This window comes from Chiloscyllium plagiosum, chromosome 15, assembly GCF_004010195.1.
Source record: "Chiloscyllium plagiosum isolate BGI_BamShark_2017 chromosome 15, ASM401019v2, whole genome shotgun sequence".
Classification (NCBI taxonomy): Eukaryota; Metazoa; Chordata; class Chondrichthyes; order Orectolobiformes; family Hemiscylliidae; genus Chiloscyllium; species Chiloscyllium plagiosum.
Genome location: NC_057724.1, coordinates 66,915,414 through 66,943,265, shown reverse-complemented (window position 1 = coordinate 66,943,265; position 27,852 = coordinate 66,915,414). Strand labels below are relative to the sequence as shown.

The following is a 27,852-nucleotide window of genomic DNA, read 5'->3' as shown; positions in this document are numbered from 1 at the left end:
CTTCTAGTTTTGGACTCCCCCATTCTAGGAAGAAAGACCACGGCTACTCACCCAATCCATGCCCCTCATAATTTTATAAACTCTAGAAGGTCACTCCAAAGCTCCAGGGAAATAGTCTCTCCCTATAGCTCAAACCTTCAGTCCCACCAACATCCTTGTAAATCTTTTCTGTACCTGCTCAAGTTTCACAACAGGAAGGATGACCAGAATTGTGCACAGTCTTCCAAAAGTGGCTTCACCAATGCTCTGTACAGTTGCAACATAACATCCCAACTCCTATGCTCAATGTCTAACCAGTCAAGGCAAGCTCGCCCAACTCTTTCTTCACCATCTACCTGTGACTCTATCTTCAACAAACTAATCATCATCTACACTCCTAGGTCTCTTTGTTCAGCAATACTCCCCAGGCCCCAAGCATTAAGCCCCGATTTACCTTACCAAAATGAAATACATTTATTTATCTAAATTAAACTCCATCTGCCGCTCCTCAGTCCAATGGAACCCTGATCAGATGGGCCATTGTACTCGGAGATAATCTTCTTCAGTGGCAACCACATCACCTATTTTGGAGTCATCAATAAAGTTACTAACCATGCCTCCTTTATTAATATTCAAATAATTTATATAAATGAAGAAAAGCATTGGATCCAGCACCGAACCATGCGGCATGCCACTGGTCATAGGCCTCCAGTGTGAGAAACAACCCTCTACCACTGTTCTGAATCCTAACTTCAAGCCAATTTTGTATCAATTGGCTAGCTCCTCTGGATCCAATGTGATCTAACCTTACTATCCAGTCCACTGTATGTCTTCCAGACACGTGCTTACAGAAGCAAAACTGTGCATCTGCTTTTTTAAAAAAATGTCAATTTGAAATAGTTTCAAATCATACCAAATTTCTCATGGATTTAGCATCTCAGGCTAACTGGAGTAATGATCCTTTGATAAAATAAAATACTGTAGATGCTGGAGATCTGAAATAAAAGTAGAAATTGCTGGAAAAACTCAGCAGGACTGGCAGCATTAGTGGGGAGAAAGCAGAGTTAACAATTTGAGTCCGGTTCTGAAGAAGAATCACCAGACTCGAGACTTACAGCTATTTCTGCCCACAGATGCTGCCAGATTTGCTGAGTTTTTCCAGCAACTTCTGTTTTACTTAATTATTCTTTCATGTCTGATTCCCAGGTTTGATTTGCACCCAGCTCTAGAATACAATCAAACTAATAGCCAAAAAAACCTTTTATTTCAGTGTTTAATTTCTCTTGGGGGAGAAGGATTGCAAGAAACAACAGAAAAATAGGACAATGTGTGTTAATCCCTCATTTCTCTGCAGTTAAACAGATTTGCCACTAGTGGGAGCTGGTGTCTAAACTGTGTCCTTCAGAAGTGTTCCGATAGAAGCAGTGTTTAATCTGAATGACAAGTTTTAATGGATGGCTAGAGAGTCAGATACATGAAATAGTTCGTGAATGAAATAATCCTCTCTTCTTGGAAATTTCCCAGTTAGTTTCTTGCTGACGAGAAAGCTATGTTCAAAATCTCCAACAAAGCTTCCAGGAGTACCCAGTATGCTTTAAATGCACAGTGAAAAGCTAATACACCTGCATCTTTCAAACACCAGTTGCCTTTAATTGGTATATTCTGATGGACAATATTGTGTCTCGACCTCATTTAATACAGCTCCATATATATCGATATCCATGGGGAGAAGGTAATGTCATTATAATGGTAATATTATTGCATTAGAGTTCCAATATTGATATGAAGTTGAATCCCAACATGGCAGAAGGTGGAATTTAAATTTGTTTATTAAAGAGGAATTTGAAATTAAAAGCTTTCCCAGCAGTAACCATAGTTAATTGTTATAAAAATCCATCTGGCTCATTAACTTCCTTCAGAGAAGGAAATCTGCCATCCTCACCTGGTCTGGCCTATATGTAGCGTGGTTGACTCTAAACTGCCCTCTGAAATGGCCTAGGAAGCCAATCAGTTCAAGGGCAATTAGGGATGGGCAATAAATGCTGGCTGATATCTACATTCTATGAATGATTTTTTTTAAAAATCCATGACTAGAGGAGGCTCAGTACAAGATATTTCACATTGTAATTAATCATATTTCTATGATCAATTTCCATAAATCAGACCACATTACACCCTGCTAATCATATTGTGGTTCATCCATTAATTCAGGGTTTGCCCGCAGTGGGACTGAAAAAAACTAGAGAGACAGACACAGAGGGACAGAGTGAATAGGCATTAATAATGGACTATGAAAAATAGTATAACCGAATCCTTTCCACCTTCTCCTGCTCTGTACTTAAAGCAGTTCTGGTGTGCACTGTATTATTTAACACATTTGCAAGTGCAGTACAGCTTTACCGTTGCTTGACAGTGATATAATGCAGATCATTGCAGCACATGCTTCATTATATTGATCAATAATGGCAGACTACAGCAGCCTGTGGCCACTGCTGGGGAATTGTTGGATAGCTCTGAGACAAAGAGCAGATTAGAACAAAGGAGGGAAAAGAAAAAAGTCGGTGCTGTAAAAAAAATGGGAAAGACGATCTGACTAAAAGAGTAAATGAGGAATATGGACAGCTTAACAGGAGAAAGCTCATATGTTTGCTTGTGAACAAATACAAAGAATGCTTTTCTTTCTCCTCTCTCAAACAAACTGATCCAATAAACCACCTTTCAGTCAATCGGTTGTTAGTCTAAAATGACTTTGAGCATTTTTCACATAACAAGACATGATTGCATGGAAGGAGAGAACTGGAATAATAGCCTCTCCTGTGAAGATCACTGTCATTAAAATAAAGTCGCTGTGTCCGTTGCATTACCAACATCAAGTTTACTGTGAAATTCATAAAATAAACCTGAGAAAGTGGAAGTTAGAAAGAGTTTTCTTCAAAGGAGAATGCGTGTTATAAACATTTACCTGCCAAATCCTGCCTGCCCCAGCAATCAAAACAAGGGGTAGGAATAGAAAACTCCACAACAGGTAGTCTCAGGAACTGAGTCAAACAAGTACAATCTCAAATATGATTAAGGATTATTACATAAATGTCACCTTGCTAGCACAACAAAATTTGCATTTATATAGTGCCTGTAAATTCAGAAAACATCTTGAAGTGCTTCACAGGAATACTTTAAATAAAATCTGGCACAGGGTCATTTGCAGATGTTTAGGCAGGTCACGGAGCTAAATCTTAACAGTTCAAATATCACCTTCAGGTGGCCTCAAGGAGGAAGCTCATCTGGAAGTCTCAGACAGCACAGCCCTTATCAAATATGGTGAACTGCACTTAGCTCCTCCTTTCTTTTAAAGTCATACTTCCAATGAATTACCGCTGTTTCTTTGATAAATTACCCTCTTTTGTCTATATAGTAATCAATTGTATCCTATAAATGACCAAGTACCTCCAAAACATCTCAGAATTTGTTCCATTAATTCATGGGATGTGGCTATCACTGGCTAGGCTGGTATTTATTGCCCATCCTTAATTGCCCGCAACAGCCATACTGAAGTGGGTCTGGAGTCACATGTGCGCCAGACCAGGTGAGGGCAGCCCTGGAACTTACCTGGGAGCAGCTGAGTGCCAGTTTGGAGCAGATTGGGGCTTGGAGCGGAGCAAGGACAGCTGTTGGACTGGGGTCTGGCGCGGGTGGTCAGAACACATGTGCAGGCCCTGGACTGTGCTGTTGTAATGTAATGCCTACTTGAAATTTCCTACCATACTTTAATGTCAACCTTTAATGATGTCCTATTTTTAACTTATTTTTCAACTCTGTAAAGTAATGTAACTACTTTTATTCGTCTGCTGTATCTAAGAATTGTACCTAACTACTTGTATGAGAGGGGAGAGATTTAAAAGGGACCTAACGGCCAACATTTTCACACAAAGGGTGGTGTATGTATGGAATGAGTTGCGAGAGGAGGTGGCGGAGGCTGGTACAATTACAACATTTAAAAGACAGCTGGATGGGTACATGAATAGGAAGGGTTTAGAGAGATATGGGCCAAGTGCTGGCAAATGGGACTAGATTAATTTAGGATACCTGGTTGGCATGGACAAGTTGGACCGAAGGGTCTGTTTCCATGCTGTATATCTTTATGACTATGTTGCCATAAAGCAGATATCGTAAAAGCTTTTCACTGCACTCCTGCAATGAAGTACATATGCCAAATAAAAGAATTCCATATATTCCATTCCCAAAACAACATTAGTGAACCAGATGAGTCTTTACAACAATGCTTACAGTGCCAACCAATGGTTAGCTCTTAAATCTGCAGAATTCACATGGTGGGGTTTGTACCCAGGTGCCCAGAAGACTGAAATAAAGAACTGTGGGTGCTGGGAGATTAGAGACAAAAACAGAAATTGCTGGCGAAACTGACAGACCTGATGAAGTGTGTCACTGGACTCAAAACCTTAGCCTGTTTTCCTCCCACAGATGCTGCCAGATCTGCTCAGTTTCGCCAGCAGTTTCTGCCTTTTGTCCCCAGAACAATGGCCTGGAGTACTGCAATACCAGTCCAATGACCTTATCAAAACACCATCAACTTCCCTGTCCCAATCCAGCCATGGCAAATCCTAGGAATCAAACCACACCAGAGTAGTAATAGAGGCAAGTATAATTTCACTTAAAAGATATTTGGACAGGTACATGGATAGGAAAGGTTTAGAGGGATATGGGCTGAACACAGGCAAGTGGGACTAGTTCAGGAAACCCGGTCAGCATGGACAGGTTGGGCCAAAGGACCAGTTTTCGTCCTGTATGACTCCATGAGTCTATAGGTAATCCCTATATATCAGCCCAGCACAAGGCAAAGAGAACCTCTCTGACCTCCAAAATCTATCACCATGCTCCATAAATTTTTCACATTCAAAGTTGCATTCACTGCAATCTTCATTCGAGCAGATTTCCTGATCCAATCCTATTGTAGGTAGTTGATGTCTGCCAATTAGGTGTTTGCATTACTTCAAAATTTTAAAGAGCATCTTACAGAAGGAATGAGAAGCAGAGAGACGGCAAAGTGACTCAGTGGTTAGTACTGCTGCCTCACAGCGCCGGGAATCCAGATTTGATTCTGCCCTTGAGCGACTGTCTGTGTGGAGTTTGCACATTCTCACATTTCTGCATGGGTTTCCTCCCACAATCCAAAGATGTGCACATTAGTGGATCGGCCATACTAAATTGCCCACAGTATCCAGGATGTACAGGCTAGGTGGATTAACCATGGGAAATACAGGGTTACAAGGATAGAGTGGGGGAGTGTGGACTAGATGGGATGCTTTTCAGAGGTCAGTGTGGACTTGATGTGCTCAATGGCCAGCTTTTATATTGTAGAGATTCTATGATTCCAAGTTTGGGAAGGTATTCCAGAGGCTTAGGGCTTTGACATCTGAAGGCACCATCTCCAATAATTGAAGTAAAACAACAAAGTGCAGATGCTGGAAATCAAACAAAAATAGAAATTGCTGGAGAAACTCAGCAGGTCTGGCAACATCTATGGGGAGAAAGCAGTTAATGATTCAAGTCTGTTGACTCTTCATCACAACACATGAAGAGGTGGCATGTTAAATGAACCAGAGGGTGAAGTTGAACTAAGCAGCAATGCAGCCCTGAGCCATTGTGAGGAGATGCTGGTTAAGAATGTGCATATGGTGACACATGGTAGTGAGAGTGAATCTCAGGATGCAGCAAGACTAGCTGTCTGAGGAGCATTGTTTATCACAGAGGTACCTGTGATCCCAGGTGAATTCAAAACACAAAAGATGAAACTTCAGTCGGAATCCATGTTGGGTGTGTCTAAGCCGGAGGCAGTCACCAAAGAACAGAGACGTGGCTGTGCTAGCGAGTTTTGGCAAAGACTTTATCAAATACTGGGAGAGAAAATGAAAGTAACGATGGTGAACAAGAAGGGGTTAGAATGGAACTCTTGTTGGAGAGAGGAGCAGGGGGCCTCACAGCGCCTGAGACCCGGGTTCAATTCCTGCCTCAGGCGACTGACTGTGTGGAGTTTGCACGTTCTCCCTGTGTCTGCGTGGGTTTCCTCCGGGTGCTCCGGTTTCCTCCCACAGTCCAAAGATGTGCAGGTCAGGTGAATTGGCTATGCTAAATTGCCCGTAGTGTTAGGTAAAGGGTAAATGTAGGGGCATGGGTGGGTTACGCTTCGGTGTGGACTTGTTGGGCCAAAGGGCCTGTTTCCATGCTGTATTGTAATCTAAAAAAAAAACTCCTTTAAGATGGGCAAAGCTAGAAGAGTCGAGTTAAAACACTAAAATAAAACTAAGAATGGAAGAGATCTGAAACAAAAACAGAGTACATGAAGAGTCACACCAGACCCAAAACGTTAATTTCATTTTCTCTCCACAGGTGCTGCCAGACCTGCCGAGTTTCTCCAACAATTTCTATTTTTGTTCCATTAACAAAGTGGGGATGTCCAAAATGACAAAATTAGAAGACTGCAAAATCGAGGAGGGTTACAAGGCTGGTACGATTAGAGATAAAGAGGGATTGAAAAGAGGATAAGAGAATCAAGAGGTTGAGATGTTGCCTAACCATGAAGCAGTGTGAGCCAGTGTGAACAGCGGCCATGTGTGAACAGTATTTGTCAGGATATGGGCAGCAGAAGTTTGGAATTCCTGATGAAGGGCTCTTGCCTGAAACGTCGATTCTCCTGTTCCTCGGATGGTGCCTGACCTGCTGTGCTTTTCCAACACTCCACTCTAGACTCTGATCTCCAGAATCTGCAGTCCTCACTTTCTCCTAGAAGTTTGGAATAACATCATGTTTTCAGAGGATAGAATGTGGGAATCCAGCCAGGAATGCATTGGACTACACAAGTCTGGAGATAGGAAAAGTGTGGTTGGGAGTTTCAGCAATAAAAGAATGGGGAGAAATGTGTAGGCATGTGGGTGATGTTGCAGAGGTGGAAACAAGCGTCTCTGGGAAAATACATGAGAGGCTGTGAACAGTCTGGCTCAGTTGCAGGCAGTTGCCAGGGACAGAAATGGAAAACAATCAGCAAGGGAGCAGAGTCTGTGGTGGGAACTGAAGATATTAGCTTCAGCCTTCCCAATATTTAATCAAAGGAAAATTATACTCATCCAGCAGAGGACATACAGCACAGTCTGAGTAGGACAGAGATCTGGTCAAATAATTCTTGATGTCCACTGAACTGCTTCAAAGTACTTGATATGTACTAAATACATACTTAAGGCAATTTAGTACAAACTTCACTTTGAAGACAATTTAAAATTGTAATTTGCCAATATAAATCCCTTATGACACAGTTTGCCACTGATATCAACAGCAGAGTAAGTAAATGCCTAAACATCAGTGAGATGGTTTATCTACAAAGGTGTTATTTGCAGCAATACAAACATTAATCATAGTTGACTAGTGGCTGGATTGAATGGTGCAGTTTCAGCATGTGACCAATGTACAAAACAAAAGAACCTAAGAACTAGGAGAAGTAGGCAGTTCAAACTTGCTCCCCTATTTGATACAATCATGGCTGATCTCATCTCGACCTAAACTCCACTTTCCTGCCCACTCTGCATAACCGTACAACCCATTGATAATTAAAAAGTTATTTATTTCTTAAATTCACTCAATGTCCCAAAATCGACTGATAACTGGGGTAGTGAAATTCCACAGATTCAAGACCCTTTAAGAGAATTAATTCCATGAAAATAAGTGTTAGCTGTTAACTGTGATTATTTGATTTCAACTCCCCAAATTCCTCACTTGAAGTAACATGTAATACTCCGTTCTGCAGAAGAGTCACTGGACTGAAATGTTAACTCCGCTTTCTTCCCAGATGTTGCCAGATGTGCTGAGTTTCTCCAGCATTTTCAGTATTTGCTTAAGATTTTTAGCATCTGCAGTTTTTTATGTAATATTCTGTTGAGGAGGAAACAGTTACAGAGTTGGTGTGTTTTTCTACAAAACTGATCCAGCGTTGGAACTTGATTAATATGCTGGCATGAAATTTAGAGAACAAATCCACTGTTAGAATTTAATTGAAAGTGTGTGGAAATGTTACTTACTATATTTTTTAGAGTTAGTTGTTTCCTAAAATAGAATGTTTGTTTTAGGGTCTTGGGGACTTGAATAGGTTTTTTTTGGGAGGTGGCAGACCACCAGGTTGAATTTAGTTGTATTGGTAAGAATGATAAGAACATAATATCACTAATGCACACTCATTTTATAAATGGTTTGCAGTGAGAAGTAAACAGAACAAATTCCCCACTCTAGACGTTAAAATATGATTTAGCATTCAGTTATTGTTGGATGTTAGTGCAGTTCTAAACAGAGTATAAAGCAATGTGTAATACAAAAGGATATGGCACTGGGTAATCAGTTACAGTGCTGATACAGTCAGTCCTGGCAGAGTAATATATCTGAATGCTAATCCAGGCTGGCTTCAGAGTTTGTTTTCGTATGCACCCCTTTTGAAGTACTAATGCACAAAGAAATGATCAAGTCTCAAATTACTGTACATGTCACGAGAGCTGTCCATCACAAGGATTTTTTTTGATAGCAGTAACTGATCCACTGGCACACTGTACTGAACGACTCCTTTTAAGTGCATTCTGCTCCTCTGCCCCTGTGGCACTGATAAGTACACACTTGTACAACAAAGCCAAGCCGCTCTTTGAAGGGAATCATTGACTCTTACAGCCACACCTGGCTGACAAGTTTATCGATGGAGTCTGTAACAAAGCAGGAAAAGCAGCCTGCTTCGCAAATGCATTGAAAAGCCCAGAGCAGGCCTGTGTGGTAACAAGTATTTTGCTCATTAGTAATGCATTCTACCTCCAATTATTATGCACAAGATGACTTAGGGAGCGGTGTTAACTTGCCAATCACTCACAACTGGTGGCTTCACTCTAGCGGGGACACTGGCAGGATATACCAGAACAAATTAAGACTACGGGGCAGTGCATTGCCAGCACAGAATCACGGACGCTGAATCAGTACTGAGTTCACCTGAATGTTTAACCTGCTCACAGTAACCCAGCAGCTTCTGACATCATTCCAAGTTTTCTGACTATAAAGTATTATTTTCAACAGATCCCTACTTATTCTCACTCCCCATTATCTTTTTGGGAGAGGCATTTCGTTAAGAATGCAGAAGATCATTCTAGAAATCAGCTGGATAATTTTCTAAAATGAACAATTTATGTTGCTGAGTTAGAAAACATTAAGCAATGGATGAGCAGGAGTTTGATTTTATTTTCCTTTGCTTTATACAATGTCATATAAATCACATGGAAGCACTGCTGTTCATCAAGCCATCCATAAGGGAAGACAGAAAAAGGCTATCCCCCAGAGGAAATTTTTTACAAACTAGAAAATGCAGGCTTAAGAGGAGACAGTTGTTCCATCAAAGCTAAGCAATGAAAATTGGCTGATAGCAAGCGACTTCAAAAGGCTCCATCTGATAAAATGGCAAGTTCTCTCTGAATCATATTCAGGCCTAGTCATCACATTTAAAGTTAAGAAGGTGGGGACATGTGCCAGCACGTACATTTGCCTAGGGTGCCCGAGTTTGTCGTTGGCTCTGTGATCATTCCATTTTGTTTGACTCCAGCAACATTTAACTCTCCTGGTACACCGAGAGCATCCTCAGAAACAATACCTCAGTGAGTAGAGGCAAACCAAACAAAATGCACAGGAGGCTGCTTAATTAATCCTTCACTTTTTTTTCCTCAGCCCACACACTTTATTTTGACTAAAGTCCTGCTGCCCCAAGTGTTCAATTTCCTCCATCCCCTTGACTTTATTACTGCTCAGCGTTGCGATCGGTGGCCATCTGCAACCTCATTTCAACAGCCTTTGGTTTGTCCTTGGGAAATAAAGTCGTCACTGAGCAAGGAAACAAAATGCTGCTTTGTCCATGGTTGGCAAATCCCAACATGCTTCAGCTTTCAAAAAAGATATTTCTTCCCCCTCAAACCACACACCCCACCCACCTACTCTCCACTATAACTTAGTCGCCTATGCTTATCACCAATGGTACTTTTCATTTTAGCAGGCTGAAATATTTAAGAAAAACTGCACAAGATATCTAGATTAAATACAATTGCTAATTGAAAATTTGCCTTTTTTCAAATTCAGGAATCATCTGCAGATTCATGTGACTCAAAGTGTTAGCTATGGGTCAGAAAACAAGGCTTATAGTCATGATTAGCATATACTTCCAACCACCTCAATATTCTGTCATGCAGAAATTGCAAACTGCGCACAATTTTTTTTTCGAACCAGCTGCAGCCATGTACAGTAAATAATATTTTATACACAAGTTGATTTATATGAATAGAGGGAATGGGGAAAGGGGGGAGATGGGTCAGAGAGCCAAAATTCAGATTGCAAGACTATAGAATTAAGGATGTCTTAAATATTAATAATGCAGCATTTTCTTCATGCTTCTCATTAAGGTCACATGATTAGCTATAGATATCTTTTCCCCAGGGACATGGCTAGAAAGGAAAATGGCTGGCAGTTTTCTGGGACTGGCATGGTGTGTACAAAATCTCTTCTCTTTGAGACTGGGGGCAGGGAAGAGAACAGTTGTTATTGATTGGGGGTGGGGACACAAAGTGTCATTGTGGAGTGGGGTGCCAAGTGAACTTGCAATAGGTGTCAAAAAGAAGCCAGAAAAAAGTTTCGTCTCTTGCAGAAGAAGTATCACCAGATTTAAAAAACATAATTGAATTAATTGGTTGGACCTTGATTTTAAACATGAAGACAGAAAGGCATTTAGTGCTCGATGTGTGTTCCTTATCAAATTCAACATTAAAATAATTCCTTTGGTCTATTTTTTGCAGTTTAGCTTCTAAATATTTTGCAAAGCTCTGCAATGTCCTGCCAGAGAAGAAAAAAATATATAAGTTGCTTGAAAATTTCAAACTTTTCATTTTAAAATAACTTCTTGATATTCAAACATTACTTTGTTGCTTTCCTTCAAATTGTAAAGCCTTCCTCTTAACCTTTCCAACCCTTGGACGTAGAGCACTTAGGCTTCTAATGTAGGTGTAGTGTCCATAGTCAGGTTTATATAGTTTTGATTGTTATAACTTAATTTTAAAATACAGGCAGCTCACAAAAACAAATTCAAGGCCTTTGCTTCTGTCATTCCATTGAATGCATTACTCAAACAATTCTTAATGATGTTGCCCTCTATATTTATTACCTGAGCTACTATTGATAACACAGCCTGAACAAGGTTGAAACAACAAGTGTCTACTGTACAAGACTCAGAAAAACACACTGAACAAGGCCATTTGATCCATCAAGTCTATGCTGGCTCTCCATATGGCAATCCAATCATTCCCATTTCCCACTCTATCCCTGTAGCATTTTGCAAGTTCATCTCCTTCAAGTGTCCATCCAGTTTTCTTTTGAAAACACTGATCTGTCTCTGTTTCCATCACTCTCCTGCTCAGCAAGTTCCAGCTCATTACTATTTACTGCGTAAAAAAAGAATTTCTTCACATTTCCATCAAACATCCTTTCCAAACCTCAATTTTGTGTCCCCTAATCATTATACGAACAGCAAACGTACCTACGTAAAAATATTATGAAAATCCACATGGTTTTAAGTGCAATTTTTATGATATTTTAATATTGCAAACATAGTTGTGGAGCAATGTACCTTGAGACAGATGTAATCAGATTTGTCTGAGTTCACAGCACCAATAGATTCGAGTCAGTTAATCAACCAACCACTGCAAAGGCCATCAACACTGGAAGTTCACGGAAGCGACAAGAATACAAGTATGCAGGAAGGAAAGTCCTGGTGAATTGTATACTCTGTGACTCAGTGGATAGCACTCCTGGCTCAGGGTCAAAAGGCTTTGGAGTTGAAATTACACTCTGGGCTCACAGGGCAGTGCACCAGCACCACGCTGCTGGAGGTTTCCAAGCTCAGCAGCAGAGTTTCTTTGTGATGTCCTGACTACAGAATGAATCCCATCAAGTCATGTCACAAGGACCGGATTATCTGCTCATGACCATCATGCTGTATGTGGAGCCTTGCTGTGTGCAAAGTGACTGTTAAGTGCTCTGAGACATTATAAAAAAGCACCATATCAAAGCAAGTTTGTCTTTCTTTGATATGAAACTGTGTTAGTCTTGTAATATTGCACAGTGCAAACCAAAAAGGACAATATATACTTATACCTTGTTTGAATGTGGCATAGTTTATCCTGCTTCTCTCCCCTCAGCAGGCAGTGACTACTCTCAGGGTGCTGGCTGACAGATGTTCAAACAAGTTCATCGACTGGGACATCAGTCATCAATAGACCGCTCATTTTGGAGGAGGAAGGGGAGTTATCATTGCCCTGAAAAGCCCTGTCCCAGCCAACAGTCACATTTACACCCTTCCCATATAGGAATAGGAGGAGGCCATTTAACCCTTTCAGCCTGCTTCTTCATTCAATGAACTCTTAGTTTGACGGTACCTTGTCCCTTTGTTCAACTTACCCAAGAAAAATCTATCACTCTCAGTCCTGAGATTTTAAAGTTTTCATTGAACACAGTTCTTCAGTGAGAGAATTCTAGCTTTCTTGTGCTTTTTGTGTGGAGAAATATTTCCTGATTTTACTCAGAAATAGCTTGGCTCAAATTTCCACATTGTGACACCCCCCCCCCCCCCAACTCCCCACCCTCAGTTCTTATTCTTGATCTCCTCACAGTAGAAAAGTAGTTTCCCTCTTTCTACCCAATCAAATCCTTTCAATGTTTTAAACACACTGGATGACCTTCAATCTTCTCGACACAAGGAAGTGCAAACCAAGTACTTTGTCTTCATATTAATGCAAACAAGGTTTATGCAATATGCCCTGGTAAATTAATACTCTGAAACCTCAGCATCATTCTGGTGAAGCTGGGCAACAGCCTATTCAAAAGCAAATTAATGTTTTTGAGGTGCAGAACACCTTTGGTGTTCTGTAAGCCAGAGGGCAGTGGAAGCTCAATAACTGTGTAGATTCAAGACAGAAATCGACAAATTACCGGATACTAACGATATCGACAGGATATGGAAAAATGTGGGGAAATAGCATTGATGTAGATGATCAGCCAAGCTCTAATTTAATGGCAGAGCAGTCCCAATGGACTGAATGGAAAACTGAAGCAATGCATTGCTCTTCTAGAGATCATCTCAGTTAGCACTGGACACAGAGTGAACCTGCTTCCAAGAGATTTAGAGGGCACTGATTCTCATCTTTTTGTTGAACTCCACACCTTCCCTACCTCCCTCATGATTCCTCCTCTCGCTTCCCCACCAAGATACAAACCTTGGGTAACTTCTGTTCAGACAAAATGAACATATCTCTGGTAGACTCAAAAATAATCAAACAGCACAATGTTCCATTCTCAACAGACTGGAAATTGAAACAATTTTCATTCTGTATGGTGGGCTCCTGGGATTAATCACATTAATGTTAGAAATCAGTCTTTCGAGATGGAGTGACAATGATTTGGGGCTGGCTTGAATTTCAATTTAAGGAGTATTGATTTTAAATGGTGGCTATTTTGCTGAAATCAACAATCGATATTCAAAATAAAGCGGCTAACTTCAAGACAGGACAAACCATTTTTAGCATGTGTTTTCAGCCACATGTTGCTTATCTCCCAAAGGAAATATCCTCCTATCAAAGCATTGTGACCACAAAAGCACTCTAGCATAGACAGACCTCTCCTCAATATCAGAAAAATTGATATTTGGCTCCAATCTCCTAATTTGCTGCATACTGATATTATGTCCCACAATTTAGACATGGAAAACAACATTTTTTTTAAAAACACTGTTCCAAGTTTAAAATATTTCATCTTCATTTTTGAAAAACTGATTCAAATTGCAATCTTCCTTTACTCCCTCATCTACTACTCAGGGTTAAACCTGTCCCAAAAAGGAGGAAATGGAGTAATGACAGAAATACTGAGCTCTTCCTGTTACAAGCAGAGCCAGTTGGATTCAATGCAATTTTTTTGTTAGAGGCAAGTTTCCAGTACATCTTCTAAGTATCAATAGAACACTTAATTCAGAAGTTATTCAAACAAATCATGAGAACAATAAACAGGATAAGAATTAAATCTATGGCCATGCCAGTCAAAAGGTGATATTCTTCAATACTTCTGGCAATGATATTGTTATCTGCACAGGCCCATGTAAACTTTGATCATGGTTCATTCCCTAATACATGGGTACTTACTGTTAAGTTACAAATGGCACAGGGTTACCAATTTCAGTGCTGAAGCCTTGAGTACTTTCTCTGGTAACATTTCTGCTGGCTGATCCACTGAATGGAACAAGTTAAGAGCATAGACCGCCTTATTCTTTCCATGTCAGAAAACAAGGGATTTGTATCTCAGGAAGTTGTCTGTATGAGTAGCCATATCTGCATATGATATCAGATATGGAAAAGCCAAGGAATAAGAATTATTCAAACCTCTCTTCAGAAGTAAACAAGCATTTAAATTAATCTCATTTCCACAAATAATCAACAGAATTGTTTCAGCAAACAAGAGGAAGGCCCATTGAGTCCACCCTCAACCATCCTGATATAACAATAATGGAGCTAGAAATGACAGGAGGAAATTCACAGTGCCTGAGAACTTTGGAAACCATGGTTCAAGGTCCCTTGTTTCTGAATTACACGCTACACGTGGCGAATATCAGGTCTGAAATTATTCATTTACCAGATTCTTATACGTAGCCCTATGCACTTGGAACCTCTGTTCAAATTTTTAGCATCACAAAACTGGCAGTGAATTCATCCAAATTTCTCATTTCCATGCCTTCTGTATCAATTTGACGGTCAGGCACATGGTATATCTTTGCATCTCCCAAACAAAAAAAAAAGAGCATTGAGACACTGTGGTTACTGGCTTGAGGAGCAGAAACCATCAGTTGCTCACACTGACCAGAGCTTTACTCAACTGCATTATTTATTACAACTAAGTGTGTTTTTGATCTAGGCAGTTCTGCAGGATGATCATGTTTATCCACATTTCAAATATAGCAGTATTAGAAAAAAAAACACGTGAATCTGTTGCGAGACTAGTTTCAATTGAGTTGTGTGTGGAGAGGAGAGTTTCCATGCAGGAACTGTTGGATTACAACATACTGTTTACGTTACTTCAAAGTAAGCTTTCAGGCTGAACACTGCCTTCAGAAAGTACAGTCCAACTTCAGTTTCAGAGATTTCACTTCAGCCCTTCCTTACACCTCACTCAGTGATTTGAATGAGAACTCAGTAAACAAACTACAAAGCACTCAAAACAGTTACACTAGAGAGGGAGTGTAAAAAACCTTCCATGCTGATAGAAACCATTAACATCCAATTAAAAACAGACAGTAAGAGTCTCTACTTGTATTTAAAAAGGAAAAGAGCAAGTAAAGTGTGTTCTGGTCCTCTGAAGAGGGAGTCTGGGGAATTAATAATGGAAAATAAGGAAGTAATGGATAAATTGAGCAGATATTTTGCATCTGTCTTCACAGTATATAACAAAAATTACATCTCAGAAATAATTGTGATTCACTGGAATTTAGAAGAGGTGATTTTACTAAAACATAAGATATTAAGGACTCTCGTTAGGGGATATCCTTGTAGGAGAAACTAGAACGGAGTTTCAAAATTAGGAGTCTTCCTTCCCTCAGAGGGTCATGTGAATTTGAAATTCTCCTCCTCTGAAAGCAGGGGAGGCAGAGTCAGAGAGTTGTACAGCACAGAAACAGACCCTTTGGTCCAACTCATCCATGTCGACCAGATATCCATTCATTAGATATTTTTAGGTCAGCGGTACATTGATTCTTTTGTTAGTCAAGAATCTAAGGTTATTGGGAGTAGGTGGAAATATAGAGTTGGGGCCACAATCAGAGCAGACCAGAACTTGTTGAATAGCAGAGCAGTCGCGAGGAGCCAAGTTGCCCATGTTTGTATGTCCCGTGGAACTCATTTGAACAAAGTTCACGATAGCCCCTTTAGACAAAAATTATTTCTTTATACAAAGAGTACTGAGAATGTGGAGTGCACTTCCACATGTAATAGTTGAGGTAAATAACATGGATACATTTGAGAGGAAGCTGGATATATAGACAAGAGAGAAATAAGATGTTGATAGAGTTCAATAAAGGATTGGAAGAGCTGGGAGCGGGGTGGAAGGTGAGGCAGAGAGAATGGCCTCTTTCTCAGCTGTAAAATTCTATGCCATGCTGTGAGCATAAATACATCCAGGAAACCACTGGGTCCCATCCTCTTTTCCAGCACCACACTCTTCGACTCTGATCTCCAGCATCTGCAGTCCTCACTTTCTCCCATACTCTATATACTACGGTGAAGGGAATGGCAAGTGTGTAACACCCAGTTAGCGAGTTTCTCAGTAGTGTCGCTTTGGTGTGTTTGAATGGTGTTGTTATGCATGGTGAAGATAGAAGCTGCTAAGAGACCAAATTGGCCCATGCTTCATGAATTTAGATGCTGAACTGAAACCTGTTCACATTTTAATGCTGCTGTGATGTTTCTATAGCATTGGGACCCTGGTCTCAATATAAATCTAGAAGCAGGTTTGAAACTTCCATTTGGACCATTGGGATAACTGCATGTGCTTTTTTAAAACAAACTGAAGTGCCCCAAGTCTATTCATTTCAAAACAATGTATTTTGGACCTGTCTGTCAAACAGTTGCTTAACTGACTTCAGGTTGAAAGTTTATTTTTGCAGTTTTTATGATAAGGGAATGCACCCTGTTGCGAGACACTAGGTAATGAAGCAGGATGATTGCAGGTTTGATCTCTGTTCAGTGCAAGTTAACCAATCTCCAGCTAAGATGACAAGAGCAGCTGGTTGCTGTGAAGTCTCGTTCTGCAGTCAGCAAACTGCTCTGTTCCATATCCACTGAGATTCAAACACCGTAGGATGCTTTAATTAGCCCCACTTTCTCTGGGCTACACTTGAAAGGGTGGAGGGTGGGGGGAGTGTTTAGTGCAAGGTCTAGACAGGGTTCCTGCACAGTGAGTAGCAAGCCCTCCAGGAAGCATGAGTAAATGGTTGGTGACTGAAGACAGTCAGTTGGGATGAGCTGCCAAACAGTGCAAGTGACTTCACTCATACTTTCTCCCCACTGCTGTAACTTTTGTCACCAACAGGTTTGAGGGGCTGAGTTCTCTCCCTATTCCTCCACTGTTATGGCTGCTCAATAAACTGAAGAAAGTTTCTGGGTGCCTGTAGAAAACAGTTACTATGCCAACCAGAAGACCACAGCACCATTTTAAAATCAGAGCCTGAACCAAACCTTTCCAGCAGACCTGCTGGATGAGAAACATGACTAACAGACTTACAATCCAATACTTCATCCAGTCAAGATCCCATGCTTCACTCTAAACAGTGGCACCTGAATTTTGACACTGATCTGGAGCAGTACAAGGACAAACTGTGAAAGCACCTGTTAGAGAAAGCAGCTGATAGCTTTTTGCTTTAGAGTGATGGAGTGTAAGACATTGGCAATTTCAAAAACAGACTGGTAATTTATTAAATTAAGTTCTAGATGAGGGAAAACTGGACTGGCAAAGTTGCACTGATGAATGGATTAAACATAAAAAAATCACAGGCCTTGCTTTGTAGTGTACCTCAACAAATTGGGTGCCCCAGGTGAAGAACCTCACGTTTAAATAGTCTACTATCAAATTTAAAAACAAGGCCAGTTTGGTAAACTAATGAAGTGGCACTGACTCCCATAGAATCATGATTCATAACCTTCAGAAAGGCAAAAATGGAGCACATTCAAAATGTATTTATTTACACTGGCTCAGATACACAGCCACACGTGCTGATGAACATGACAAGATGGAAAAAAGTATCTAAAATAGTCATCAGAAAATTGTGTTCACAGAATCCCTATAGTGCTGAAAGAGGCTATTTGCCCCATCAAATCCGCACCAACATTCCAAAATGTATCCTACCCAGACCAACTCTCCATCCTTTCTCTGCACGTCCCATAGCCAATCCACCTAACCCTGGACACTATAGTCAATTTAACATGTCCAATCCACTTAACCTGCATGTCACTGGACTATGGAAGGAAGCCAGAGCATTTGATGGAAATCCACGCAGACATGAAGAGAATGACAAACTTCACACAGTCATCCAAGATTAGAATCAAGCCCAGGTCCCTGCTGCTGAGAGGCAGCAGTGCTAACCACTGTGTCACCAAGCGACCTTGTTCAAACAGAAGTGTAAGTTCACAGGTCATGGAATTTGCGCCAGTGTAGGTTCACGGCTAATGGTCTTTGCCATAATGTGGGTTCATGTGTCATGGAGTTAGCCCCATTGTAGTGTCACAGTTCATGGCTTTTGTCTCAATGCAGATTCAAGGATCACAGTCTTTCTCCCAGTGAAGGTTCACAAGTTATGGTCTTTGCCCCAAAATAGGTTCAAGGAGAATGTGCAAACTCTATGCAGACACCCAAACCTGGAATTGAACCCAACTCCCTGACATTGTGAGGAAGCAGTACTAACCACTGTCACCATGCTGTCCATCTTCTCTACAGCACAACAATTGCTGCCCAATATCACATGGCACTTTTAAAAGGGAGAGAAACAGACAAAAGCAGCACAGAGTCAGGTCAGTGGAGGAGAGAGACAGAGAGAGAGAGAGAGAGAGAGAAATGGAGAGATAGAGAGAGAGGTGAGGTGGAGAGAGAGAGAAAAAAAAACCCACATTGCTAACTGACACAGCAGTGAACTTGTGGAAATACAGTTTTTGCCGTTGAATGCATGTATCGATGATCACCGGAGTGTGTTTAGGAAAATTAACAAACAGTGAAATTCACAACTGATTTTGGAGGAACCTGTTTGGAAGAGGCCACAGCACAGAAACAGATACTTGAATAATTTTAAGTGTGGCCTTGGGGTCTTGCTGTAAGTCTGCAGTCGTAGGTAGAGTGGGTTCTTTCTTGCTTATATGTTTTATTGAGATCCGCTTCTTGATTAAACTTAAAAATATAAGCCATAAGTATTAAGTTAGCCTGGAGCAGGGTTTTGTAGAGGAATGAGACGTGTCTATTTTCTGGGTCTGCAGATTGGAAGAAACAAAAATGGCTCTGAGTAGAGTGATATGCTCTTCTTGTCAAATGTGGGAGGTTAGGGAGAGTTCACATGTTACTGAGGATTATATCTGCAATAAATGCCGTTGGTTGTGAATCCGATCACATGGAATGGATTGGCTGGAGCAATAGTTACAGGCAATGAGGAATTTACAACAGCAAGGGGGTGTGATGGATGGCAGTTATAGGAAGGGGAGAAAAGTCACAGATACAGTCACATAGATGGGTTAACTCCAGAAAGGTAAGAGAGGTGGGCAGGTAGTGCAGGAGTTTTCTGTGGCTATCCCCATTTCAAACAAGTATGCTGTTTTGGAAAATGTAGGGGGTGATGGATTCTCAGGGCAATGTAGCACAAACAGCCAAGTTTCTGGTATTGGGACTGGCTCTAATGCAATGAGAGGTACATCAGGTTCTAAGAGATTGATTGAGTTCGGGGAATCCCTAGTCCGAGGCACAGACAGATGTTTCTGTAGCCAGCAGCGAAAAATCAGAATGATGTGTTGCTTCCCTGGTGCCAGGATCAAGGATACCTTAGAGATGGTGCAGGATGTTCTCAAGGGGGAGGGGGCCAGCAGGAGGTCATTGTACATATTGGAACCAATGACATAAGAAGGGAAAAGGATGAGATTCTGAAGGGAGAGTATGGAGAGTTAGACAGGAATTTAAAACGGAGAGCAGCAATATCTGGATTACTCCTGGTGCTACAAGGTAGTGAGGGTAGGAATAGGAGGACAGAGCAGATGAATGCGTGGCTGAGGAGCTGCTGTAGAGAAGAAAATTTTCTGATTCAGTATGCTTTTGTACCTGCTAGAGAAGGTGCAAAACTTGACCTACTCTTGGAAAATAAGGCAAGGCAGGTGACTGAGGTGTCAGTGGGGGAGCACTTTGGGGCTCGCAGCCAAAATTCTATTAGTTTTAAAATAGTGGTGGAAAAAGATAGATCAGATCTAAATCGGAGAAAGGCTAATTTTGATGGTATCAGGCAAGAAATTTCAAAAGCTGATTGGGAGCAGATGTTTGCAGGTAAAAGGAGCAGCTGGAAAATGAGACGCCTTCAGAAATGAGATAACAAGAGTCCAGAGACAGGATATTCCTGTTGGGGTGAAAGGAAAGGCTGGTAGGTATAGAGAATGCTGGATAACTAAAGAAATTGAGGGTTTGGTTAAGAAAAAGAAGGAAGCATATGTCAGGTATAGACAGGAGATTGAGTGAATCCTTAGGATAGTATAAAGATAGTAGTAGTATACTTAAGAGGAAAATCAGGAGGGTAAAAAGGGGACATGAGATAGCTTTGGCAAATAGAGTTAAGGAGAATCCAAAGGGGTTTTACAAATACATTAAGGACAAAAGGATAACTAGGGAGAGAATACAGCACCTCAAAGATCAGTAAGGTGGCCTTTGTGTGGAGTTGCAGGAGATGGTGGAAGATATTAAACAAGTATTTTGCATCAGTGTTTACTGTGGAAAAGGACATGGAAGATATAGAATGTTGGGAAATAGATGGTGACATCTTGAAAAATGTACAGATTACAGAGGAGGAAGTGCTGGATGTCTTGAAACGCATAAAAGTGGATAAATCCCCATGACCTGATCAGGTGTACTCTAGAACTCTGTGGGAAGCAAGGGATGTGATTGCTGGGCCTCTTGCTCAGATACTTGTATCATCGATAGTCACAGGTGAGGTGCTTGAGGTGCTAGAAGACTGGAGGGTGGCTAACGTGGTGCCACTATTTAAGAAAGGTGGTAAGGACAAGCCAGGGAACTATAGACCAGTGAGCCTGACATCAGTGGTTGACCAGTTGTTGGAGGGAATCCTGAGGGACAGGATGTACATGTATTTGGAAAGGCAATGACCGATTTGGGATAGTCAACATGGCTTTGTGCATGGGAAATCATGTCTCACAAACTTGATTGAGTTTTTTGAAGAAGTAAGAGAGGATTGATGAGGGCAGAGCAGTAGATGTGATCTGTATGGACTTCAGTAAGGTGTTCTACAAGGTTCCCCATGGGAGACCGGTTAGCAAGGTTAGATCTCATGGAATACAGGGAGAACTAACCATATGGATACAGAACTGGCTCAAAGGTAGGAGACAGAGGGTGGTGCCAGTACAGGGTTGTTTTCAGACTGGAGGCCTGTGACCAGTGGAGTGCCACAAGGATCAGTGCTGGGTCCTCTCCTTTTTGCCATTTACATAAATGATTTGGATGCAAGGATAAGAGGTACAGTTAGTAAGTCTGCAAATGACACCAAAATTGGAGTTATAGTGGACAGCAAAAGAGGTTACCTCAGATTACAACGGGATCTTGATTAGATGGGCCAATGGTCTAAGGAGTGGCAGATGGAGTTTAATTCAGATAAATGCGAGGTGCTGTATTTTGGGAAAGCAAGTCTTAGCAGGACTTATACACTTAATGGTAATGTCCTAGGGAGTATTTCTGAACAAAGAGACCTTGGAGTGCACGTTCATAGCTGCTTGAAAGTAGAGTCACAGTAGATAGGATAGTGAAGGTGGCATTTGTTATGCTTTCCTTTAGTGGTCAGAGTATTGAGTCCAGGAGTTGGAAGGTCATTTTGCAGCTGTACAGGACATTAGTTAGGCCACTTTTGGAATATTGCATGCAATTCTGGTCTCCTTCCTCGTGGAAGGATGTTGTGAAATTTGAAAGGGTTCAGAAAAAATTACAAGGACTTTGCCAGGGTTGGAGGATTTGAGCTATTGGGAGAGGTTGAATAGGCTAGGACTGTTTTCCCTGGAGCTTCGAAGGCTGAGGGATGAGGGGCATGGATAGGGTCAATAGACAAGGTCTCTTCCCTGGGTTGGGGAAGTCCAGAACTAGAGGGCATAGATTGAGGGTGAGAGGGGAAAGACATAAAAGAGACCTAAGGGGCAACTTTTTCACACAGAAGGTGGTGCATGTGTGGAACGGGCTGCCAGAGGAATTGGTGGAAGCTAGTACAATCGCAACATTTACAAGGCATTGGGATGTGTATATGAATAGGAAGGGCTTGGAGGGATATGGACTAGGTGTTGGCAGGTGGGACTTGATTGGTTTTGGATATCTGGTCAGCATGGACAAGTTGGACCGAAGGGTCTGTTTCCTTGGTGTATATCTCTATGACTCTGTAACCTGCAGGTGGCTCACCTAATGAAAGCCCAAGATAACCAGTTTTAACTGCCCACGAACACTGCCTCCACTCCACTGTCCAAACAGCACAGAGTGCATATTCACAAATCATTGGAGGGAAGGAGGACAAGTTGATAATGCTGTTCGGAAGGTAAATGGGGCACTTGATTTTGTAAACAGGGACATCAAATATAAGAAGAAAATCATGCTCACCTTTCTAAACCATGAAATCAGGTTTCAATGAGAGTGTTGTGTGCAGTTTGAAATACCATACTTTCAGAAGGATGTGAGGAGAAGGTGCAGAGATTTACTAGGATGACAGCAGCGATGAGACAGTTCAATGACGTAAAGAGATAGAAAAGGCTGGAATTATTTTCCTTCAAGTGGAAAAGTCGCGGGAAACTTAAATGAAGCATACAAAATGAGGAGGGGGCTTTACAGGAGCAAGCTGTGAGAAACTATTTTCTCTCGTCAGAAATGTTAAATAATTGGCAGAAGCTAGAGAGGAAATGAAGGGAAATTCCTTCACAAAGAGTTGTTAAGATCTGGAATGTAGATAAAAAGACGATGAAATCAAATTCCATTGCAACTTTCAAAGGCAATTGGACATAAAGATATGTGTGGGAATAAATTGGACAATTCCTTCAATGAGCAGGAACAAGCTTGATGGGCCAAACAGTCTTCTCTTGTGCTGTAGTTCTGTTCTCTCAGGCAGAATGTCTTCCAGTCAACTTTGGGCAAGACTTCAGAACTGAGGGGAGGAGGAATTTCTTCAGCCAGAGGATGGTGAATCTGTGGAATTCATGGCCTCTAAAGCATTCTGTGGCAAAGTCATTGAGTGTAGTTAAGACAGAGATAGATATGTTCTTGATTAATAAGGGGATGAAAGGTTAGGAAGGCAGGAAAATGGAGTTAAGAAACATATCAGCCATGATTGAATGGATGGGCTGAATTCAATTGTTATATGTTATATTCTTATGGTCTACACCCTAAATGAGAGGGCTTGGGATGTTTTGCTGTATTGGAGGGACGTCGAAGGTGCAAGCTCCTGTTGCTACTGACATTCACCTCCAATCAACAATTTGGTAAAACTGCTTTGAGTTTGTCCTCCTCCCTGTATCTGGGGTTGGTCACTTCATGCCATATGAGAAATGATGCTGGGATGGCTGTGTGTACCTGAGCTGCAGTGTAACCTCATTTCCTTTTTGTTTGGGTGGGGTGGTAATCAGACCCCATTTTGAATATATCCTGGTACCAAATAGGCACAACTGCAGGCTGTTCTACAAAACCCCAGTCATAAAACACAGCAATTAGAGATCCTTCTTTTTTAGTTTGTCAGGAAACACAGAAAAATCTGTTTCACATTACAGTGTCACATATACTGCAACATTCAAGCCACAGAAAAAAGCAGTTATGATAAAGGGTTAAACATTGCAAACAACTCCCACTTTTAGACAGTTTAATTGAAGGCGCAACTGGTACAGACCATGTGTGTGTCCGAGTTTTTGAAAATTAAATTAACAGCAGTTGTCAAATTCAGCATCTTGTTTCGCCATTATTATTTCTGGTCAGAAACTATTAGTCATTCCGTTCTCTTTCTCTCTCTCAGCCATTTAAAATAAAGTGAAGTACTCGAAGCACCAACTGGCCTGTGTGCATTTAGAATACATTCCAGGATAATCTAATGATGTAGGTGGGCTGGAACTCTTAGCATCTGTTCATTTTCCACCCACACCTGACTTCTGCTGCCTGTGACTGTGGCTTACAGTGAAGCAGGGACTATGTCCAAATAGAGGCACTCTTGGATCTAGGTCAGACACCAACATTGCCACTACATTACAAGAGTCCTTAGTGTCCCTAAATCTGAGCCAGAACACCTGGGTTCAAATCCCACCTGGTCCAGAGGTAGGTAGTGACATCTCTGAACAGGTAAATTAGGACAATATCTAAAGTTCAACAAATAATCCAAGACAAAATAGCCCACTTGATCGACATCCCATCCACAACTTTCAACATTTACTGTGATCATCACCAATGTACAGTAGTAGTAGTAGTAGTAGTAGTAGTAAGTACCATCTATAAGATGCACTGCAGCAACAGTCTTCAGATAGCATTTTCCAAATCTGGAGACCTTTACCACCTAGAAGGACAAAGGCAGCAGACAAACGAGAACACCAACACCACCTGCAGGTTCCCTTCCAAGTCACAGCAGTCATCTTTCCTTCAGTGTGTCCTGGTCAAAGTTGTGAAACTCCCTTCCCAATCAAATTGTGGGTGTGCAGCCTCTCACTACCACCTTCTCAGAGGCAATTGGGATGGTGAGCCTAATAATGTAACAGGAGAGATATGTTGTGGGGGTGAAGAGGAGAATAAAAGGGCTCTGTTATTGGTTTCATAGTTTTAATTACACTCTGTATGAGTAATGACAGATAATGTTTAATGTAATTCGTGGCAGGCAAATGTGGTCAACGTTGAGGTCACACTGCTAATGGGAACCCTGCCTTTTACTATTGATTTGATTATGTTTCCAATGTGAAAGAGAGGCTCTTAGTACGTCCATTTTGGAAAATAACTACTTTCAGTTGCATAGCACCCTTAACACCAAAAAAACTCCCAAAGCGCTTCGCCAAAGCATTTGACACTGTCTTATTAGCAGATTTTAGGAGAAATTACCAAAAGCTTGGTGAAAGATAGCGGGGTTAAGCAAAATCTTCAAGGAGGATAGAGAGAATGATGGGTGGAAAGGTATTGGCAAGAAATTTCAGAGTTTAGGGCCTCAACAAATTAAGGCACAGTTGCCATTGGTGAGACAAAGGAATTAGGGAATGTGCAAGAGACAAATGTTGGACGTACATAGGCAGTTGAATGGTTATGATGGAGACAAGACAAGCCCCAATTCATGAAGGGAGAGATTTTACTCATGAGTAAGTTTGAGCTTGCTAAAATAGTAAATCCATGTTTATATACTTACTGCTTGCAGCACAAATATGCATAAAAGAGAAACCAAATAATAAAAGGTGATTGAATCCAAATGCTTCTTCTAAATCAAGCTGTTGAATTGGCAGCTAAGAGTCACTACAATATACCCCACTTCAGAGCTCTTGAGGCACAGTGATAGTGTTCCTACCTCAGGGTCAGAAGAGATCCTGAGTTCAAGTCACACCTGATACTGAATAATACTTCTGAACAAATTGATTAAAAATACTTATAACCCACTACAATAATACACACACACTTAACAGGATAGGGAAGGGGTATGAACTAGGTCAACTCAATGCTGTTAAACATCATATTCCTCACTAAGTGCTGCGACCTTATACTATCACATTACGGTTTAGTCAGCTGAGTGCAGGACCTGGGAGCAGTAAATTGTGGATTAAAAATAGCAGCATTGACTCACTCATTCTTGTCTGGTGGACAGGACGAGAAATACATTTTTCCAATGTGTAAAGGGGTGTGGAGGAGGGTGGGTGGGGGTTAGTAAAGCCGGAGAACACATGCACTCTGTTTGCCAGTCACAAGGATGGCCTTCAGAAACTCCCAACCATCTGCAATGCAAGTGGAAATCAGCAGCACCTCATGCTAACCATCTGGTGACAGCAAGTCTCGAACTCTCTCTCACTGTGATGACATTGCAAATATGAATCTTTCAGTAATAACAACAGTTTAAAAAAAAGGAAATTCTGAAAGCTAACCGATGGGAGTAATTACAGTGAAAACTCTGCTTTGGTGCTGAGGTGACAAACTGAGTCACTTGGGATTTTCCTGTGAAACTTGCTCATGCTCCCCAAATTTTGTAAAACCATAAGAGGATAAATTTCCGGTGACATTACTCAGAGGATATAACTGATTATGTACCTTCAATAATCTAAACCACTACATCAAGTGCTTGAGTTCACTTCCTCTCTATTTAAGTTTGATTCTGGTTAAACTGCCATCTTCCTGATTTCAATGTTTCTTCCCCCCAACACACCCCACCCTAGTCTTTTTAAAGCTATGACAGGCGCTGAAATATAATGCAGAAAAATGTTAATCAGCTGCAAAATAGATAATTGTCTGTCATTGAACTCTGAGCTCCTGAACATTCTGCTGTATGCATTTCAACCAGCTTTTCACTTCCTGTTCCTCAAGAGGCTGCTGATGTTGTTGAAACAACAAAATAAACACGAGAAATGTATTTTTAGCTCACTATTAATTAGTGAACTGACATCTGTGCGTCTGGGAAAAAATGTCGCCCAAAAAACCAGTTAGGTTTGAAGATTAAACTGGAGGCTTTTATGACGGTTGTGTGTTTACACACTTGGTCTTATGAATAGTAATTTTAATTACCAACTGATAATAAAGTAATTACTGCTTTGTTGTAATTGTACAATGATCATTACTCTGGGTCAGATTCATTCACTATTTCAGCCAAATTAACTTGTGATTGATTTTCACAATGTAACGGACTTTCACCTTTGACCTTTATCCTTTTGATCTGTCCGGAAATCAAGCTTTGAAAGACTGAGAAGCATATACACACAGCAACATATGTATATACAGATACACACACAAGGATGTATACACATAATGAACGGCTTCTTCACACAAGCAGGCACGGTTTTGTTGTAATAAGAAAGCATACAGCATCGATTTTGTCAAAAATTCATGTCTTTCACTGCGTCATCCTGTTTGGACGATTGCGGGAAATGTCAACTGCAACCAAGCATCAGTACTTTGAAATCATTTAATGGCTGCACACCAATTAGCTTGGCTCAGTGACCCGCTGTCCCTATCCATCACATTAACTCGTCCTGGTGCCGGTCTTCCTTCCACTGTCTGGTGCCTGGGATACAGGAAAGGCCTATCTCTCGCACAACCCCAATTCACACAACAGACCAGCTATGCTACAACTTCCACTGGAAGATTGTTTTTCTTCCTTTTCATTAGGTCAGTCTTTGCCTGAATACAGTGCAGTCTGGACTTCACCAGCTTTCCTCAGCATGCCAAGATAGAACATCTACCAGAAAACAATAGTACTAATTCAATGCAGCCATCTATCTGTAGGGCCTTAATACATGCATTAAAGGAGAAGCTAGATAACACCATGCGGGAGAAAGGAATAAAAGGATATGGAGGCCAGGCTTTACAAAGAGGATTATGAGGAGGCTTAGGTGCAGCACAACTGTCTGAATAGACTACTTGGGCCAAATGGTCTGTTTGTCTTGTGTAGATTCTATGCCCAGTAAGTCAGGGAGCTCCTGCAATTTATCGTTACCCACTGGATTCCGGTACAATGTACAGGCCTGTTTTCACATGTGAAAGGGTGAAGGGCTGATCGGAATTTAAAAACATTACTCTGTTAAAGCATGGGGGAATCCCCTTCATTCCGATTACAGTTCATCTGTCTTACTGGCACCGACATCACTCTATTCATGTGAACTGCCTCTAATCAGATTCTCTTTATGTAAATGAAAGATCCCACAAACCTCATTGTTGCCACCACCACTTGTAGCATCGTAAATGTGTAAAGACACATGCAATGTTCAGAAGGAACCAGGTAAACATGTAACGTATACACAGAAATCTTTAGTAAACTGGTATAGTAGATGTTACAGG

At 41.1% G+C, this 27,852-nt stretch overlaps 1 protein-coding gene across 1 annotated transcript in view; it reads right to left on the bottom strand.

Annotated features, from left to right (window-relative positions):
• Window positions 1-27,852, bottom strand: part of LOC122557414 (mastermind-like protein 2) — a 445,617-nt gene that overhangs the window by 26,660 nt on the left and 391,105 nt on the right. The window lies entirely within an intron of this gene.